The 10,740-nt window shown below is 34.7% G+C and overlaps 1 long non-coding RNA gene across 1 annotated transcript; it reads left to right on the plus strand.

Moving 5' to 3' along the window:
* LOC127846387 (uncharacterized) lies at window positions 1-7,405 on the plus strand. The gene is made up of 3 exons (XR_008033490.1): window positions 1-112; window positions 1,171-1,384; window positions 7,316-7,405. It is a non-coding gene; the product is annotated as an uncharacterized LOC127846387 (long non-coding RNA).
* Window positions 7,406-10,740: the final 3,335 nt, after the last annotated feature.

The following is a 10,740-nucleotide window of genomic DNA, read 5'->3' on the forward strand; positions in this document are numbered from 1 at the left end:
TGTATTGTAATTGTCACATGACTTCAAAATGGTAGAAGAACTCTTAGTGTGTAAAGCGAAACTTAGCCAAATTTTATAATGAAACATTGTGAACATAAGCTACGAATATATGGTTATAATTAAATAATGATTAAATCACTGATTCGTTTTTCATTTACATAAATAATCCGTATAGTTAAAGTATTTTTCACGTTGTAATCTTTGATATGTTCGTAACCGGACGGTTTCGTAACAATTATCGTCCATTGATCCAAACAGGCAAACTCCTCGCGATGCAAGTCAGTTATATTGTTATTATTCCGAATAATATATGATTACGTACAACAGTGATTTTCCCTCAAAATTAAAGGCTGTTTTCCAATCCAAAAAAGTAACATTTTTCCATAAATCTGACAAAAATATCTTTAAAAATGCAAAATTTTCCAATGAACTCAAATATTTTTATTGAGTTTAACAGCGATATAAATCCATGGCACTTAATAATTAGAATTTAAAAATGCAGTTATAACATGCAATTTCAAAAATATCAAATAAACTTTATGTCATATTATATACTGATAAATATATAAAATAATGAGATTTTATTAGACGTTCACTGAAAGTGTAATGTTTTATATATTTATAACAGCTATACTTGGAGTCAGTCAAATATCAGTGGGTTGGTTGGAATGTACATTTATTTTTTGGTGAACTACCAGTTACATTATTATTCAATATTGTGTGCTTACTTTTTGTATGGTGTGCTCTAATTTAATAATTATTTGGCTACATGATGCTTCACGAAGTAACCATTTCTCTTTTTCACCATTGCCTGATTTTTTAAAGCGCTAAAAGCATTAATATTCCCCAAAATAAATTAAGCATTTTTGTATTCAAACAAACGGATTATAAAAAGGTTACTCTTTTGCTCAAAGTTCTTTGGTGTGAATATCTTTACATGATTATTAAGAAATAACAAATATTGTAAATTTCCACTCCCACAAATTCTGAACTGTATGTACAAATGTACATTGTAATTTGTAACATTCTTTTTTAAAACAGCTTACATTTGCGTATTTCCAGTATTTGTTGATATTTGCAAAATCATCAATTGGGTCACTTTCCTGTTAAAGTCATGTAAATGTTCAAATCATTAAATATTTTTATATTCTTTTAGTTTGTCTATTTCAGGTCTTATCCTTATCTTTGTGTGGTATCTTGGTGTGAACACACTCACAACTGAGTTTCCACCTACCAGACTACAGGACTGTAATTCAACTAGAACATGTGCAGTTTGTAACGCAGGATATTTTGCCAACCAGTCATGGGCTGAGTGCAGTTGTTGTCCACGCAGTGGCTATTGTTTGGACAGCTGCAGTGCTTGTCCACCAGGAGCAGAACAACCGTAAGTTTTACGCTTTCATTGTTTGTATGTGGTTCGTCAAATTATGGGCAAAAATTTGGCCCCCTTCTAAATTAAAAAAAAGATATTTTGTAACTAACTGCCTCATTTGTTTTTAATTGTATTTATGTATCACAACATTAAGTAAGAGAAAAAACATTTCCCAATTAAACATAAAAATAAAAGATGAGACAAATTTAAATGATGTGACAAAACTTGTTTTAAAAGCCAATAATATACTCTCAAATGCACATCTTATGCAATTCTTTATTAACTCTAATTTTTAAACAATGACTCAATATATAAACTAAAAATTACGCACATTGCAGCTGTACCTTGATTGCTTAAAAGGACTCTATGCAAGCTTTATTTGGGATAAAATACTTTATGTATACGAAAAAATTGACAAAGTAAGAGCAATTTTTGCTGTTTGTTCCCAGCTGTTTTCATTTAACCAATTTTCAGTTATATATAAATATGCAATCATGCTGATCAATAAAAATACATTTCCTTTTCCGTTTTTAATTTCCTACCTGAAGAGCCCCCCCCCCCCCCCCCATCTTTTCCAATAAAGAGAAAAAATGCTGTTGTTTAATGAAAATCATTAATTACAGTTTTCCTAGGCAGAACCATTACTTGATGTCAGTGTTCTGCCGAGGCCGCGATTCCGCGATATTTTGTCGCGGCCGATTTGACTTGAGTACCAATTGGAAAGCGATTCTTACACATTAAAAATTTCTGAGAATAGCGGATTTCCTGCTATGGCAGGTGCTCGTTGCTGGTTACGCATGCGCAATTAATTTCCTTTTATATTACATATAAAATAGTTGAAGTTCGATATCAATTTTTACCATGATCAAGCGCATACCCACTATATCATCATACATCATTGGAAAGATAAATGCATAATCTTTTGGAAAAAAAATGCATGTTATTAAATTCTATACGCGCTAACTCAAAATATTTACCATAGAATAGGCAAACCGGTTTTGACAGCTGTGCAGACAACCATTTTGGGCTCAAATAGTATGACCTACTTTCAAAGCCGGGAACCATCAACACAAAAAGTAGAGCACAAAAATGGCTTATTTTCTTATTGCTTACAAATATACCTTCAAGTTGATACCAAAACTAACCATTTGCAATGTATTTTACAAATCCTATGCACCATGCACTCAACAATGTGTGCTAAGTATAAAACTGACTGCATGTAACCCTAAAAACAGGAGTTCCGGTTTGGGGTTATGTGACCTTTAAGAGAACCCAACCCCTTCAAATTTGATTTAAAGGCACTTTTCCCACAGGTGTAAGCTGTTTTGAGAAAGATCACAAAGTTCTGGTACAATGACACACAGATTTATTCATAAAAGTTGCCGTTGAAAGCGCCATTCGTAACAGCATTTCGCGTCAAGAATTAAGGTAGAAAAGCCAAACTTGGTGACATCATACATGCATCACTTAGACTCCATACAAGGCATCACTTTCGATTCCAATAGGCAAAGCTGATGTAACATATGACTTAATAAGTGAACAAAATAATATATGGCAATATTTGTGCATCAAAGCAGGTTTTGAACCGGATTCGAACAAACTTTATTAAAAAAGCACATTTTACATAAAATCCATGTAGAAGCAACATTTCTAATGTCATTTGACCCAAAAAAGGGCTTGTTTGCATGAAAAAACAACACACTTGACTTCCTGACTTAAAAAAAGTCATCGTCAGACATGAGCTTTAAGTCTTTTGTCACACATGGACCTCTGATTCCTCGGCTCGTGTTCCGTCTCGGACAAGCTCCGGAAAGTGTCAGTCTGGCCCGGGTGCTCAATTCCGTGTAATCTGAGAAAACAAAAAGGTTTTTTTGTGCACATTTACCCATTACGGTGCCAACTAATGTAAGTGAGATACAATTAGAGTAAGCTTTCAATAGTCTTTGTTGCTTTATTTGCTGCAAATGAATAATACACTACGCGGGCATCACATTTTCTGGCACACTGGCAAAGTTATCGCCACAAAATGTGGTTTAAGAGCTGCAGTAAATGTAAAACACCCAATTTTCCTAATTTTGGTGACAAAAGTATGCCAGGATATAAACAAAATCATTTTACAATAGATTTAATTGAAAAAAAAACACGCCGTACTAACCTACAAAGACACCGATCCTCTCGACACGACTGGGCGAGTGTTGAGGGCCATCTTCGAATCGGTCATGCTTTACAGTTTTTGATGGCCTGTCACTTCAGCCGGACTTGAAAACCAATTGGACGACAGTTCAGGCAGAGCTAAAGACCCATTTCGACACCGCCTACAAATGAACACTTAGATTTACGCATACTATTGAGGTCACTTAAATACAGATTCCCTGGTGTTTTTCATGCAGGGTCTATCACAACAACATCCTTCCAGGAAGAAAGCATAATATTATTATCATTTTTGTGTTTTCAGCTGAATACTTGATTTTACTTAAACTTTGCAAGATATCCAAACAGGAAAAATAAGGCAAAGTAGTGTTATTCTGAGTAGATCTGCCTGACGGGGTTGAAGGCGAAAGCAGATAGCAGTGTCGGTCCAAAATTGGCAGGCATTTTTAACAGTAAAAGGCTCAAAAAGTAAACAATAATAATAAATACAGATGAAATAAAGACATGCTTTAGGTTCATTATTGAGATTGATGCAATTAATGTCAAAATGTCACTGAAAAACAATACCGAGTGTTTAAGTAGTCTTAGAATATGTCTCCGGAACAGGTTTCGGTGTGATCTTCCAGCATTTACTCCCCTTATGACCCCAAGTGCAACAGCCAAATTGCAAACAGCCCTAATTTGGGTCAAAATGACATCTGGCAGTTATGTTTTGCACAACAGAGAGTTTTTGATGGTCAATTGTCAAAATTCTGGCAGACGACTAACTTGGTCGGATGTGCTTAAAGGTTACGCATGCGCAATTAATTTCTTTCTATATTACATATAAAATAGTTGAAGTTCGATATCAATTTTTACCATGATCAAGCGCATACCCACTATATCAGCATACATCATTGGAAAGATAAATGCATAATCTTTTGGAAAAAAAATGCATGTTATTAAATTCTATACGCGCTAACTCAAAATATTTACCATAGAATAGGCAAACCGGTTTTGACAGCTGTGCAGACAACCATTTTGGGCTCAAATAGTATGACCTACTTTCAAAGCCGGGAACCATCAACACAAAAAGTAGAGCACAAAAATGGCTTATTTTCTTATTGCTTACAAATATACCTTCAAGTTGATACCAAAACTAACCATTTGCAATGTATTTTACAAATCCTATGCAGCATGCACTCAACAATGTGTGCTAAGTATCAAACTGACTGCATGTAACCCTAAAAACAGGAGTTCCGGTTTGGGGTTATGTGACCTTGCTCAGAGACCGCTTTTTTAGTCCAGTATTGATTGGATGATACGATTCTCACTCATTTGGCGGCGAATGAAAACGCTTGTTTCATAACGGTATACCTCCTAATGAAGAGTTCCAAAAATGTCGTAGCCAAAGAAAAAAAAGCCTCGAACAATTTTAAGTTTTTTAGTAAATCGTCGAGTAGTTCGAAAGAATATTCTACAGATAAGAAGCAAGTAAGTCCGCCTTTTTCATCTGCGAAGGTGCAATATAGCCCTGTGACTGTTCTTGTACAACATGAGCCGAAAAACATCCCGTCCACATCGAAAAGTCAGCTTGAGCTGTCTGATAAAACGGATGTTAAAAAGTCCCAAAGAAAATTTCAAGAACGTTGGCTTCATGACTATTCTTGGCTTGAGCATGATGTGACTGGCAAAGTTAATAGTTACATGTACCATAGTTGATAGTTAACAATTAAAAAAACTTAATTAAATTACAAACAGTAATAAAAGAAACTGTCAGTGCTTTATGAAATGGACAGAAAGGCTCACAGATGAAGAATAAAAGGTAAACTAGTTGTTAAAAACACTTATGCTTTTTGCGTCTCACTGATTTTAAGAATGTCCCCTATTTTTAAGGGCTGATGGGACAAATGTCCCCTTCTAGATTCTTTCTCCGCAGAACACTGGATGTGATTAGGGAAAACTTGAGAAAACTAACACCGTGGGGAATGAAACCATGGGCTCCCAGTTGCTAAGCGGACACCATATCCATTATGCCAATGCTACCCCAGTCAAAAGCATGAAAGTTATTAGTCCCTTACCAGTTTCACCAGAGGAAACTAATGGTTTGCACTCTGTGTGTCCGTCAGTTTGTCACACTTTTCTGGATCCTGCGATAACTTTAAAAGTTCTTAATATTTCTTCATGAAACTTAAAACATGGATAGATGGCAATATGGACATTATGCACGTTATTTCATTTTGTTCCTTCGTCAAGATTTTTGGTTGTTATGGCAACAAATAGACAAGAAATACTGCTGAAAATGGTGTTTTTTTCTGGATCCTGCGATAACTTTAAAAGTTCTTCATATTTTTTCATGAAACTTGTAACATGGATAGATGGCAATATGGACATTATGCACATCACTTCATTTTGTTCCTACATCAAAAATTCTGGTTGCTATGGCAACAAATAGACTAGAAATACTGCTGAAAATGGTGTGTGTTTTTCTGGATCCTGTGATAACTTTAAAAGTTCTTCATATTTTTTCATGAAACTTGAAACATGGATAGATGGCAATATGGACATTATGCACGTCATTTCATTTTGTTCCTACGTCAAAAATTCTGGTTGCTATGGCAACAACAAAAATTATTCTGACAATGGTGGAATTTCTGACAATGGTGGAGCCGGTAGGAGACTTATTGCTTGGCAATAGTCTTGTTCATCCAAGATGCTTTGACAATTCTGGACCATGTGGGGAGCTTGAATGGACGCAAGTGCGGTAGTCAAGTGGTCACACTCTGGTCTACCATTCAAGAGGTCCCCGGTTCAATCCCTGGCCGGGGCACTGGAAATTTGAGAAATGCTTCAAGTCTTGCCCACACAAAAAGAGATGTACTGGTATGAAACCCATTTAGTTCTTGCGTGTATCGGTGCTATATACTGAGCACGTAAAAGAACCAAGGGATCTATTCGCAAAGAACTAGGGTATAGCACCCGGATTCCTTGTATCTCAATACTGTCTCTTCTTGATTGCTGCCTCTTCAGCGAAAACCAAAGTACCCCTTTGGAAATAAGTGATTGCAGTTTCATGGGTTATCCTTGACCGCAAGGTCAAAAGAAATACTACTAATACTACTACTACCCATTTTGCACTTCATTGACAAATATCCCAATTATTTCATTGGTATTCAGCTGATATTGCGGCCAAATTAATGCTATTTAGGGCCAAATTGAGACAGAAATTAGGCTCCATAATCTTGCTCAAAGGAATATTCTTTTACCCAATAAATGCCTTAAAATTTCCCTCTTAACATTAGCTATATTTGAAAAAAAATGACTAAAATAAAATTTGGAAAAAAAAGACTAAATTAGATGAATTTTTAATATTTTTTTCTTATAAATAGTTCTGTTTAGTTTTGTCAAACCAAGTGTGATCCTTATCTAATTTAGCATTTAATACGAAGCATTCGATAATTCATTTATAGAAAAGTCTTCTTGTAATTTCCAGATTAGGATTTTTTCGTGCAAAAGTCCACATATTTGAGAAAAACTAATTTAATGTAAATCTACAAAATCATTCAAGTTAGAAGAACAAAATCATATAAATTATATAATTTTAATTCTTTTTTAGATGTAAATGAAAACAATTTAGATATAATAATAAGTCACTTGTTTCTAAAAACAAATTATTATTTTTTAGGAAATTGGGATTTTTTGGGATATACCGTATATGAAAGGATTTTCACCCATCCATAAACAAAATGTATGTGTCGGGGAATATCAATATAACCAATTTGCTTCTTTAACATATTTAATATTATTTAACAGAAAAAGTAGAGAGATTGAATGTACCCTCTGTAAACCAGGACACTTTACCCCCAAAGATGCTACAATAGAATGCCCATCATGTGAGAAAGGTAATGTTGTAAATCATTACCAACACTTCATACACTTTTATTAATTCCTGTTTATAATATCTATTTAAGAGAAAACAAAATATATTTTTCTTAGATATGGGGTTTTGTATGCATATAATGTATAACATCATTTTGGAAAATATGACTAAATAATTAAAAAATTGTAAAGTTTTGAATAAGTATATAGGATTTAGCAAGTCAGAGAAGTACAGTAAATGAATGGATTTTTATGTCCCCCAGTACATACTGGGGGACGTATTGTTTTTGCCCTGTCTGTTTGTCGGTTTCCGTCAAACTTTAACATTTGCCATAACTTTTGCTTATGAAGATAGCAACTTGATATTTAGCATGCATGTGTATCTCATGGAGCTGCACATTTTGAGTGGCACTAGGTCAAGGTCATCCTTCAAAGTCAAAGGTCAAATATATGGGGGACAAAGTGTTTCACAAACACATGTTGCTTTTTACTAGCTTCTTGTCTGTGTTTCTAATGCCCAGCCTTGGTAAAGTTGTTTTATTTATTTGGTGACACTTCTGTTTAAATTAGGACAATTTTAAGACGAGCGGGGACAAACAGAGTGTAAAAATTGTTCGCTTTGAACATTTTGCATTTATGTAGACACACATGACATGTTATTTGAAGTGAAATTTAAAAAAATAGCCTTCATCTGAGAATATTGGGCGTAAGGCATGTGCGTAAAGTGTTTTCCCAGATTAGCCTGTGTAGTCGGCTCAGGCTGTTCAGGAAAGACACTTTTATGCTTTTATGGTATTTTTAATGCGACAGAAAGGACTGTGTGGACTGCACATGCTTATCTGGGACTGCACTTTACGCACAAGCATACAGTCCAGTTTTTCCAAAACAAGGCTCGTGTTTTAATAGGTATCTGACTATTAGAAATAGTTTACTGTGTTCCTTGATACATTATTGTATTGTGTCAGCAGTGTGTTTTTGTTTCACCATTTTGGGAATGGGGCCAGTTCCCTTTGGATTGGCATAAATTGCACAAACAAATTAAAATATTCATTTACATGCCTTTTGGCTTGAAATGTTTAGTAACAGTGCTCATTTTTAGCTCGGCTGTTTTCCGAGGTATTGTCATAGCCAGCTCGTCGTGTCGTCCACCGTCTGCTGTCCGCGTCGTGCTAAAACCTTGACATTTTGCTCTAAAATCGAAGTGCTTCCACCTTCAAATTTGAAACTTCATAATATTATATAGATGCACCTTAATGAGTTCTACTCGCCACACCCTTTTTGGGGTCACTAGGTCAAAGGTCAAGGTCACTGTGACCTCTTTAAAAAATCTGACAAGCTTTCATTTATTCAAAACAGCACCTGCAGCCGAGCGTTGGCACCCGTTATGCGGTGCTCTTGTATTTGATCACTTGCAGATAATGCACACAAACAAAATTGACGAAATTTTTCTTGATTTTGGGAATTTTTCTGATGGCAATTGGGAATTATGTATTTTTTTGTCTATTGGGAAAGTACCTTTTATGGTTTCTTTATAAAGAAGCAAAAAAAAAGCTGATTATTATCAATATTAAAAAATGCAACACGTTAAACTGCATTTAAGGTAAAAAATAAATAAATAACACAGTTCATTCAAAGATTTAAGTTTATTCCAATAGTGTGTTTTTACTTTTATGTATACCTGAAATAATGTATTATACACATTTGTGTCAAATGAGTTGGAATTTTGGGCAGTATTCTGCCACTTTCATTGTTTTGGCTAAGCTTTATAAAGCGTTACAAAGAGCTCATATGTTAGTTCAGCACTGATGGGTGTGTGACGTGCGAGGATTGCCAAGCAGGTAACTATAGCAAGCAAGAGTATGGGCTGCAAAGTCTGCTGTCTGTATGGATATGAATCAAATGCATGTACCTTTACCACTTAGATACCTATTTTCATACATTTGTAGTCCCTCACAGGGCCCTCAATCTATTGAATTTGCCGGCAGTCCCCCACCTGAAAAGTATACTTTTTACCCCTTTTGGGGTGGCAAATTCCCCCTAAAAGAAAAAAAATATTTTTTTTTATAGAAAGATGTGTCTCATGATTATTTCTATCTCAATTCTATATCAATTTAGTCTTGTCAAACATACTAAATTACGAAAAATGCAATGATTATAGTGCAAACATGTACACATGTAATAATGAGAGAGTAAGTAAAAAATCCCCCAAAAAGGGAAACGCCGCGAAAATTCCCCCTCCTAAATTCCCCCTCCTAAGGGCTGCGGACCCCTTCCCCCAAAGTAGTGTGAGGGCGCTTCCCTCATGAAGTTGATTTGGATTTTAGACCTTTCTTACTAGATTCAAGTTTTAAAGGCTTCATCTCCAAACCTTGGATACTGGTGAGCAGCAAATGCATAAAACCTGAACAGACTGCATATTACTTGCAGGCTTTTCTGATTTAATGCTGTTTGCACATAGCCATTGCCACTGCTTCTTAGTGGGAAAGGGTTAAAAATCAACTCGTTAACTCTTAAACAAAGTTGAGGTCAAATCTGGTTATTTTACAATAATGACTTTAACAAACAACATCAGTGGTACATTTTTATCTTACCACAAGTCTTTCTTAATAATGTTAATTAATTATATGGTGTTAAATTATACTATAGACCTCAATTTACCTGTATATTAACAGCAAAACAATCCTTTGAAATATTTGCAGGTCTTTTCAAAAGCCCCAGTAAACAAATATTAAAAACAAGACATGTATTGATCAACAACTATGCGACACATTCCATTTATTTGTTTTTAGCACACCTAACATAGCACTGAAAAATGTAGACAACCATTATGGTGGTTATATGTGAAAAGGTGTTTAAAGCCACACACCTTGAAATGAACTACATGGCATAGTAAATTTAAGTATAAATAAGAAACATATTTTATCTATGCCAATTCGAATATATCTGGTGGTTACAAGGGAGAAATCCGTATTTTTTGCACTTTAAAACTTAAAAATAATCGCGTTGGTCGAAATGGACGTATACTTCTAGCAATTCAACTTTCGGTTTTAAAAGCGGTACCATTTGACAAATAATAAATAACTTGCTAACAAGGCTATAGATTTAATTTTATCTATGCCAATTAGAATATATCTGGTGGTTACAAGGAAGAAATCCGTCTATTTTGCGCTTTAAAACTTAAAAATAATCGCGTTTTTCGAAATATACGTATACATATAGATATACTACTTTTGGTTTTAAAATTTAAGAAAAATATAGCTAACTAGGCTATAGATTTCATGACAATTTTGCAAACTTTCAAATTGCATCTATATGTATTGATTAACATGTATTTCATTTCAAGGTGTGTGGCTTTAATG

Source organism: Dreissena polymorpha, chromosome 9 (genome assembly GCF_020536995.1).
Source record: "Dreissena polymorpha isolate Duluth1 chromosome 9, UMN_Dpol_1.0, whole genome shotgun sequence".
Taxonomy (NCBI): Eukaryota; Metazoa; Mollusca; class Bivalvia; order Myida; family Dreissenidae; genus Dreissena; species Dreissena polymorpha.